This window comes from Mesocricetus auratus, unplaced genomic scaffold (genome assembly GCF_017639785.1).
Source record: "Mesocricetus auratus isolate SY011 unplaced genomic scaffold, BCM_Maur_2.0 Super-Scaffold_6730, whole genome shotgun sequence".
Taxonomy (NCBI): Eukaryota; Metazoa; Chordata; class Mammalia; order Rodentia; family Cricetidae; genus Mesocricetus; species Mesocricetus auratus.
In genome coordinates, this window is record NW_024429184.1 from 87784024 (window position 1) to 87794542 (window position 10519).

Consider the following 10519-nt stretch of genomic DNA (forward strand, 5'->3'; position numbering starts at 1 on the left):
GTCACAGAGAAATCCTGTCTCGAAAAACCAAAAAAGAAAAAATTTATTCTAGAGCTTTTCAAATGGTTCCAAATTTGGGGTATTGTTTTACCCACTGGATTCCTTCCCATCACCCCAACATTGTTCTCCTGCCTGCCTTCTCATGATCCCTGGACCTCCCAAAGCAGAGATCTCCAATGTTGGAGAAGCTGAGAAAAGGTCCCAACCTTACCCAGGTGCCCTGAAACCCCAAGTCTGAACCTATCCAACTCCCTGTATGGGGCATCATAACTGTCATCTAGGTTCTGTGTAATTACTGACTCCCAGTAAATGCTACCCTTGCCTTTTGCTTGGAACTGAGGTTAGGGTAGGAGGTGGCCATAGAGAGCTGTGTAGTTGGGGGGGGGGTGTCTCCTCTTCATCTTCAGTCACTGGAGCAGTTTAAAGGACACTACCCGATTTTGCTGGGGTAGCCATTTCTACAAGGTGGTCCTGGGGCTATGATCTGAGCCTGTGGTTTCCTGTTGGGCTAGAAAGTAGATGCCGGGAACTCCACCACAATGGCCAGGATTCAATAAGGGACTGTAAAGAGAAGCTTTTTCCTTGAGAATGCCTTCCCGCCAGCCTGGTTCTAGAGCCGCATCCGTCCCAAATAAACACACAGAGGAGGCTATATTCATTATGAAGCTGTTGGCCTTGCTTGTTTCTTACTGGCTAGCTCTGACTTAAGTAATTACCCCATAATTGTTAATCTAAGTATGTTTCTTACCAGAGAATAGTTCCGGGCTTCCTACCCCATGGCATTACATGTTGACTCTCCGGACTCTCCGTGTGTTTCTCCTTCCCAGAGTTCTCCTGGACTCCTAGTCCCACCTATCTAGATTCCTATTGGCTCAACAGTGCTTTATTGACATAAGACTTCCCCAACAAGGGACAATGTGACTTACTGGGGTTTCTGTGGACTCCCCACTCCTGGCCTACCTACCCCCTACACCATGGTGGGAGAGGGTTAGAAAATAATGAGGCATATTACTGGATGTCTTTGTACAGAATTCATAGGATTAACATAATACTAGCAGGTGTTCTAGCAGATGAGAAAAATAGTGTCCTGCTGAGACTCCATCATCTGGCTTACAATTGGATGACAGGGCTCTGTCCTAGGTCTAAGGTTTGCCCAGCATACTGAGGAAGAGGAGCAAGAACACACAAGTGATATCTGTAAAACAGGAAACACAGCTTGTGTGGAACATGTGCTTTGCATTTAAAAAGGCCTGGGGTTTAATCCTCAGCACACACACTCGTGCACATGTGTATGAATGTATATGCACGCATGTGCACACACACACACACCCTAGTTTGGTAACTGGAAAGTCAGTGGCAAACTTAGAACTCTAAGTCTCCTTGAAGCTTGATGGCAGGAGGCAGTGGGACAGCACTGATGTGTCACCTCCAGTCCCAACTCTCCACTCAACTCCCTTCTTCTCCACCCCCAACTCCCCTCACTTGGAAGGGTCTCTCCCCTGATACCGACCATCCTACATCCAATACAAATTCATCCTTGCACCCACAGATACCACCCTCGGGCCACCGGCAGGGAGGAAGAGGCCCTGGAAGCAGTAGTCTCAGGAATCCTGGGGTCTGGGGCTTCAGCACAGTCTAAAGCAGTGATTAAAGCTTACTGAGCACATTGGGAAGGCAGCCCAGGGGCTCTCTCATCTGGGTCTAGGACAGCAGTGGTTCTGACTCTGCTGCTGGGGGCCAGAGCCTGCTCACCTCTATCAGCTCCATGTTTAGCTTGTGTTAAGAGCTTCTGGTATATAGTGCCTTCCATAAATCACTGTCCAAACATGATCCTCTGGAAGTTCTCTAAGCCATGAGGCAGCCCTACCCATGTCAGTGAGCACATGGGTATGATTACAGCCCACTTCAAGTCCATCAGCCTGCAGTGACCTGTGGCGAAGGGGCACCTGCACAGGCTTACCCAAACTCACAGTGGAGCTCCTTTCAAACCTGGCAGCAGCCTGTCGAATGTCACCTGAGCATGTTACAAACTTACTCTTTACTTGCCTATTCTGAGCCTGGTCTCCTGTCTTGGTTTCCTGTGGTTAAAGGTGTGTACCACCATGCCCAGATCTTTTAGCCTTGTTTTATTTTTTTTTTCTAGAGGCAGGGTTTCTCTGTGTAGCCCTGGCTGTCCTGGAACTCACTTTGCAGTCTAGGCTGGCCTTGAACTCACAGAGATCCGCCTACCTCTGCCTACTGAGTGCTAGAATTAAAGATGTGTGCCACCCCTTATTATACTTTTTACAGTACTGGGAATGAAACAGCGGCCTCTGCTATGCTGGGCAAGTGCTACCACAGAGCTGTACTCTCAGTGCATCTATTCCATTTTAAAGAATGTTTGTGTCAAGGAAGTTTAGTTTCTTAAAAAAAGAAACAAAACAAAACTTATTTTTAATCAACAAACAGTTATATATATATGTATATGTGTCACATGTTACATTTGCCTTGATACATATATACTTCACAAAACAATCAAATCAGCCAGGCATGTAGGTGGCTCACACCTTTAATCCCAGAATTCGGGAGGCAGAGGCAGGTGGGTCTCTGTGAGTTCGAGGCCAGCCTGGTCTACAAAGCAAGTTCCAGAGATACACAGTGAAATCCTGTTCCAAGAACAACACAACACAAAACAAAAAACCAAAACCCTTCATGCTACGAGAGAGAGATTTGTGGCAAAGACAGCTCACACCTTCATGGGGATGATCCCTGATAGTTCTTTCATAAGGCCAGGGCGTCCAGCTCCCTGACAGGTTTGGGGAAGGGGTCTGTGAAGCCACACTTCACAGGACAGGCCTGAGGAAAGGCTTCCTTGGGACATAATCCAACCTCAAGTTTGATCCCCTGGGGAAGGAGAGAAATCAGCTCCTGATAGTTATTCTCTAATTGTGCACAATCCCACACAGACACATACACAGTAAATAAAGCAGTGGTAAGATCACAGGAATGCACCACAGCTCCCAGGCGCCATGGAAGTTTTTTGTTTTTTTTTTAACATCACCGCTAAGGAAGGAGGATGGACACAGAAGGCTGGCTGCAGGGATGAGGGGACAGGTAGAAAGTGCCTTGAAGGACTTCAGTTAGAAATGGACTGGCTGGATGCCTAGGTCTGTGGACCCCTGGGATCCCTATGACCTGGCTGTCTCAATGATGAGGGCTGGTTGCCGGGCTCTTTGTCTGTAAACTGAGAAGTGCTGATACAACACTGTTTGGTGCGGATACAGGCCACAGACCATATGGCTGAGTGGCACACACAGTCCTTTCAATTGGGGTAGCATAATGACCTCTGCCCTCCCTTCCCAAGCTCTCCATAGTTTCCAAACTGTGCTCATGATGGACCAGTTGTCCTGTCATCAGCAAAATGTCCCTTCCTGATGAAAGTCTTTTACATCAGAATCTGTGTCCAAGTCAGTTACTTTCATCTTTGTGTAGTAATGTTAGCTGAAGAACAGCTATTTTAGCTGGCTCCAGCTCCAAGTCTTGTTCTGATTCATCTACATACCTCTGTTTCCCTGGGATGTGGACCCTGCCTGGCTACCCTGTCTTGAATTCCCAGAGTCCTGCAAGAATACCAGGGCCACTCCCTGGGGAAGCCCCACTTAACTTCCCATTGCCTGCTTTCTCCATGGCTACAATATCTGTCCCTGGGTTCAGGTTTCCACCTCCAGACTCTGCCCAGATGCCTGACTATGTGTTCATTAACTTCTAAAACTTCTGCAAGAGCCCCTCAGGCTGCTTGCATCACCCCCTCTCGCCTCTTCCTGCCCCTGGACGGCTCTAGAACATTTGGATCTGTCTTCCCCCCTTGCCGCCCCTCCTCTCACCAACTGCACTGTTAGGAAGAGAGCAGATGCCAGCAGAGATGCGTCCTGCCATGTGCCGTGTCCACTGTAAAAGGCACAAGTGGCAATGTTTGCTTTCACAATGCTCGCACCCCCGCCTTTTCCCTTGACAGGTGGAAAATCTGCTTCTCTCAGGCTCTGGGGATGCACAAACACTCTCTCTGCCTAGTGGGTTTACTGGGACAAACTGTCAGTCAGAAGTGACATGAAATTCTCCTTATTCTGGAAGACAGAACTGTAGCGATGTGGAGCGAGTTAACTCAGTTCATGCACCAGTCTGCCCCTCCCCAGCTGGCTCAGCTGTTCTCTGGAATTCTGCAGCAGCCACTCCCTGGCTCTCAGCTGGCCCAGTGATTCACAAAACATCTCCCTGCCCCCCCACATCTCGCCCCTCAATTCTTTAACCCTTCCTTTCCAAGTTACATTTGCTACTAACTCCCAAGTGCATGGTCCAGAATCCAGAGGAAAACCAAGGGATGTGTGCCAAGTGTCCACCTCTATTGGGCAGGTCACTCTGTCTGAGACAGGGTACATTTGTGTTTTTCAGGTGTGCAACGGCGGTCTGGAGAGCTAAGCAACCTAGCCTGAGCCAGACATTTGGACCCCAGCTGCTGCTGCCGTTTCCCCTGCCTCCCCTTTTACATTTACGTGCGTTTGCTCCACTGAGCGTGTGTGGAGGTCAGGAGGCAGTCCAGGAGTCAGTTTTTCTGCTATTCAGTTCTGGGAATTCACCCCCGATTGTCACTTGGAGGCCAGTGCTTTTATCCACCTGTGTTGTGCCACACCACCGCCTCCTTCTTCTGTGGTTTTCATCTGCTTCAGTGCTGAGGATGGAGCCGAAGGCTTCACTCATGCTCCAGCCCCTATATCTTTAAACAAGTGAAACAGTCCATAACAGTCAGGTTATACACATGCTGGCAGAGCCACCAGACCACTCTAAGCTGCCTTGAATTTGAAACAGACCAAATAGAGCCAGGAGGTGGTGGCGCATGCCTTTAATCCCAGCACTCGGGAGGTAGAGGAGGGTGGATCTCTGTGAGTTCAAGGCCAGCCTGGTCTTCAAAGAGAGTTCCAGGACAGGCCCCAAACTAACAGAGAAACCCTGACTCAAAAAAACCAAAGCAACAACAACATGAAGAAACAAAACAAAAAACAAAAAACAAACAAAAAAAAGGAAATAGATGAGACAGGAGGACCCTTTGTCTAACTCCCTTAGCAAGGGAAGGGATTCTACCAGGGAGAGCCGGGTCACCAAGCTTTGTTGGCTGAGATGGTATCTTGGCCTGAGCTCCTGATGGTAGAGCCTTCCCGGTTCCATGGTGACAGCACTTAGCTGGGCTCCACCCTTGACCTAGCCAGGGACGGTCCTCCTTCCCCAGCTCATCTGCCTTCCATTCAGCAGGACAGCTGGACGAGTGGCCCACTAAGACTTCGGGGCTATTTTTATGTGACCATCTGCCACCTAGACCGGGTTTGGCAGTCAGTAACAGGCCTGAAGAATCCACAGCAGGTGTCACACCCAGACAGCTGAGGATACCCCACCCACCCCCGCACCCTCAGACAACCCTTCATGGACTGTGGACCCAAGGATGCTTGAAGCATGGCTGAGGATAGAGAAGGGTGCTTCTTGCTCATCGTGACACAGGTGGTATGGTGGCTCCTTCCTGAGTCATCTTAGAACAAGCTATGACCTAGATAAGGGGGCCTGGGGACAGCAGGGGCACCCAGTGCTATGGCCAGCAGAGCCAGCTGACCTGACTCTACCAACTACTTAAAAAGTCTTTTTAAAGTTTTCTGTTCTGGAACTTCGGGGCTCGATGGCTCTGACTCAGAACTCTGGGGCCATGGGTGTGCACCTCTGTGTGGAACATACCTGAACGAGCAGGGGAAAGCTAGAGATCTGAGGGCAAACGATGCAAGGTTCTTGGTTTACGTCCTTGGCTCAGGAGAGAGCTACATGATACCCAAGGTAAATGCAGCAGCAATATCACCTCTGCCTCACCAGGGTGACGACAGAAGCAGGGCCCAGCCCATTTGTGGTCCTACTCCAACAATGACAAGGTGAGCCCTGGTTTATACCTTCAAAATCCCCTTCTACTTGAACTTAGAAAGTTCAGTTCTCCTGTATAAAATCCCCCATGAAGCAGGTGACTCAGAGAACAGCAGGGAGTGGCAGTGACAGGGAATGGACGGAGAAGAGGAAATTGCCCATCAAAACCCTCCGTGATGCCGGGCGTTGGTGGCGCACGCCTTTAGTCCCAGCACTCGGGAGGCAGAGGCAGGTGGATCTCTGAGTTCGAGGCCAATCTGGTCTACAAAGCAAGTTCCAGGACAGCCTCCAAAAAATACAGAGAAACCCTGTCTCGAAAAACAAAACAAAACAAAACAAAAAAAACAAAACAAAAAAAAGAAAAGAAAAGAAAAAAGAAAAACCCTCCATGATCCCAGATGGTAGAGCACTCCTTTAATCCCAGTGTTTGGGAGGTAGAGGTAGGCAGCTCTCTGTGAGTTCAAGGTCAGCCTGCTCTGCACAGTGAGTCCCTGCCCAACCAGGGCTATGTAGAGAGACCCTGTCTCATAAAACCAAGGAAAGTAAAACCAAAGCCAAAAAGCACTTGTGTGTGCTGTACTATTGGGTCTTGGAATGCTTGGAATGACTTGAAGGAGCCCTCTTCTGCTAGCCACTCTGTTCCGGGTTGTGGAAGGTTTAGGTGTGGCTGTAGGCTGCCAGCCAGCCTCAAGCCTGTTCATGTACTCTGGAGAAAAACTGAAGATAACTGTGACAAAGAGCAGGGGTCCCAAAGGGAGTGGCAGGAAGGGGAGGACGCCTGTGACAGAAGGACCCTGTGTGGTGACAGGTGTCCTTAGAGGCAGAGGCTCATCTCTGTGCTGAGATCATGCAGGGCTCCCGGGCTGAAGAGGGCCCACATGTAAAAAGCCTGGGGTTGTGGGAAAGCAGCCAGCACACCCTGGGCCCCAGCGTGTCTCGGGATGTGGATGTGCTTGCTTCTTGGCAGTAAGGAAAAGCATAGGCAGGGTTGGGGTGTCATTCAGGGGAAAAGAAAAAGCACAAGCTGTTAGTGGTGGCGCACGCCTTTGGTCCCAGCACTCTGGAGGCAGAGGCAGATGGATCTCTGTGAGTTCGAGGCCAGCCTGGCCAACAGAGTGAGTTCCAGGACAGCCAGGACTGTTACACAGAGAAACCCTGTTTCAAAAACACCAAACAAATAAGAAAAAGGCCCAATGGAAGCAGTTATGGGATCTGGAAGAACTTGGAGGAGACGGGAACCCAGCTGATAACAAAGTGTGGTGGAATTCCACGTCCGGTAGGAAACAATTGTTTTCTAAAAGAGCAACAGCAGGATTGTGGCCCATGGAGAGATGCCTGCTGACCAAAGGCATGATGTTTACATATCTAAAGTTTCTGCAAAACTCCATGCTGTTGTCACATGCCTTTAATCGCAGCATATCGGGAGGCAGAGCGAGGTGGATCTCTGAGTTTGAGGTCAGCCTGGTCTACAGAATGAGTTCCAGGACAGCCAAAGCTACTTAGTGAGACTCTTGTCTCGATGATGATGATGATAAAAATAAGGTAAGATTTGTGCAAACTGAGTTTTCCAGGAATGGGATTCCTTGTCCACCTAAGGCGAACCCTAATTTTACAGAGAGGCTGGGCTAGCACAGGTGTCCCCAGTAGGGGATTCACACTGGAGTCTACCTTTGGCCAGACTGTTCTCAGGGTTTGGATGACGTGCTGAGCCAGCTGTTACAGAAAGCTCTGGATCAGGCCCACTGACCCCAAGGTATAGTCATTAGCATTATTATAGTCATTAGTGTGTGTGTGTGTGTGTGACAGCCACAATGGACATGGCTTTAGTTTGAAAGAAAAAAGAGGCCCATTAAGAAACATCAAGGTGGGACTGGGGAGGCTCAGTGCTTAAGAGCCCTTTGTTCTTACAGAGGACCTGGGTTCAGTTCCCAGCACCCACTCGGTGGCTCACAACCATCTGTAACTCTAGTTCCAAGTGATGTGACGTCTCCTCTGACTATCATGGGCACCAGACATGTACATGATACACAGACATACATGCAGATGAAATAGTCATATACATAAAATAAAATTTTAAAAAGTTTCTAAATTGTTATTGCAGACATAAATAGTGTATATATACATATATATGTATTTTTTTTTTTGAGACAGCGTTTCTCTGTGGTTTTGGAGGCTGTCCTAGAACTAGCTTCTTGGAGACCAGTCTTGGAGACTCAAACTCACAAAGACCTGCCTGCCTCTGCCTCCTGGGTGCTGGAATTAAAGGTGTGTGCCACCACCACCCGGCTAATAGTATTCTTCTTGTGCCTAGCCTTATCCATCAGGGACACACAGCCCTTGACAGGGACATCTGCACGAGTGGACTCGGCAATGGCTTGAGTATTGTAGCATCCAGTGCCTTGCACAGTCCTCTCCTACTGGGGCCAACCTAGCCCGCTCCTGCTTCTCTCTGAGATGTAGAAAAGCTAAGATTAGAATGAGAAAGTGTCACATTGGAAATCACGCCGCCTAGTCGGAACCAGAGACAGAGAGCTGTCTCTTGCAGGGGCCCTTCCATATACGGGGTGATTGTTCGCCGCCCCATCTCAGCTTCAAAGTCTCTTTAAAGGGCCCTGTGCAGCCTTTGATGACACAGCACCAACCTCTGTGACTTCCTCTCCTGAGAATTCTGGGAGAAGCTGCTCTGTCCAGGGCCAATGGCTGACTGGGGAGCTGTGGACAGAGGCAGACAGACCCGCCACCTGTTCAGGAGTTTCCCAGCACCAGGTGGTCCTCCCAGCTGCAAGCCCCCTCTCACAGGGAGGGGGTGGGTGACCAGAGCCCAGTCCCTCCCTAGGTCTCCCTTGGCAGCATCCTCCACACCCCCAACCCCGCCTGCATCCTGAGGAAAAGGACAGCCCCCCTGGCTGGCAACTGAATAGCCGGCTGACTCAACAGGATCAATCTGAAGTGAAAATTCCTTTTTTGGAAGCCAGGCAGTGGCTTCTGAGGAGGGGTGGGATCCTGGGGAAGTGATGCAAGCCCAAAGGGGAGGGGGCACTGGGTTCTGAAGCCTCCCGTTCAGGCCACACCCCTTCCCTCCTTGGCTGTCACTGCAGGGGCTGCAGAAGGCGGACACCTTGCTCCTTTTATAGGGTTGAAATCCACAGGACGTGTGTGTGTGTGTGTGTGTGTGTGTGTGTGTGTGTGTGTGTGAGAGAGAGAGAGAGAGAGATCTTGCAAGTCTCCCTCCTCCCCCAGCCTTATCATTTTCCAGAAGTTTCTGAAAGAGCCAGACAGCATCAGGAGGGTGGTGGACACCAGCGACGCCTGCCTGTCCCTACACTAGGAAAAACAGCATGTGAGCAAGTTCGTGCCCTGGGTCCCTTCGCCTCTTCTTCCACAGTGGCAGCGGGGTGTGAGGTCTGCCCATGGCAGGCACAGTGAGGCCTAGGACAGGCTTGTGGTGGGGGTGGGGCACAGGGGTGGGGGAGGGCGTCTGAACTGTACAGCATATGTGTGGCAGGTGGGGGGGAGAGACGGGGGACTCCTAGGGCTCGTTTCTTCATTTCTGTTCATAGTGCTGGGACTAGGCCTATAAGCCACCGTTTCCATCAGCAATGTCACAGCCAGGGAAACCTAACTCAGCAGGATAGAGCTAACAGGAGCAGATGGCTCTCCCGGGGCTTGTCCTGATCACTCAGGAAACAGCATCTCATAGCTCTGGAGTCTACTCTGGGCTTTGATGACAGGGTAGGAAAGGCACAGCCAGAGCCTCCCACACTGGGGCTGAGGGTGACACTTATGTTCCCTTTGAGCAGTGTGGCCCAATGGTAAAGCTATCTCCAAGCAAAGAACCAGGTGACAAACAGGTCCCTCAAGGGTGCTTTGAGGGTCTATGCCCAGCTGAACATCAGCTAGAACCCAGAGCCAACATGGCCTTTGCTTTGGCCAGTGCTAGGCAGAGCTTGGTTCCTGGCCAAAGGCCTTCTCTTACGCCATGGCAGCACTGGCTTCCAACCCGAGTTTCAACAGTTTTGTTTCTTTCTAAAATCAAGACTGAACCGACCCATTCCCCCAAGACCCCTTGTATAGATCCTTAAGCTTTAGGATCTTTGGGGTTCCTTAAAAGCCTTGGTGGGGCAGGGGCACAGGCAGGGGCAGGGCAGGGGCAGGGTGGGGTAGGGGCAGGGGCAGAGTGGGGGCAGATGTCTCAGTAGGTGAGCGCTTGCCATACAAACTTGCAGACCTGAGTCCCTGATGCAATACAATCAATGGTTCTCAACCTGTAGGTTGTAACACCAGAAGGTCACATAGCAGATGTCCTGCACATCAGATATTTACATTATGATTCATAACAGTAGCAAAATTACAGCTATGAAGTAACAATGAGATAATTTTATGGTTGGGGGTCACCACACATGAGGAACTGCATTAGGAAGGCGGGGAACCGCTGGTTTGCATGTAACACGGATCTAAATCCCAGCACTCCCACAGTCAGGTGGAGGTGGAGACAGGAGACTGAGAAGCTTGTGCTAGTCTGACTCGTGCAACTTTCCAAACAGGGTAGAAGGTGAGGGCTGACCCCCGGGTTGTCTTCTGTTCTCCA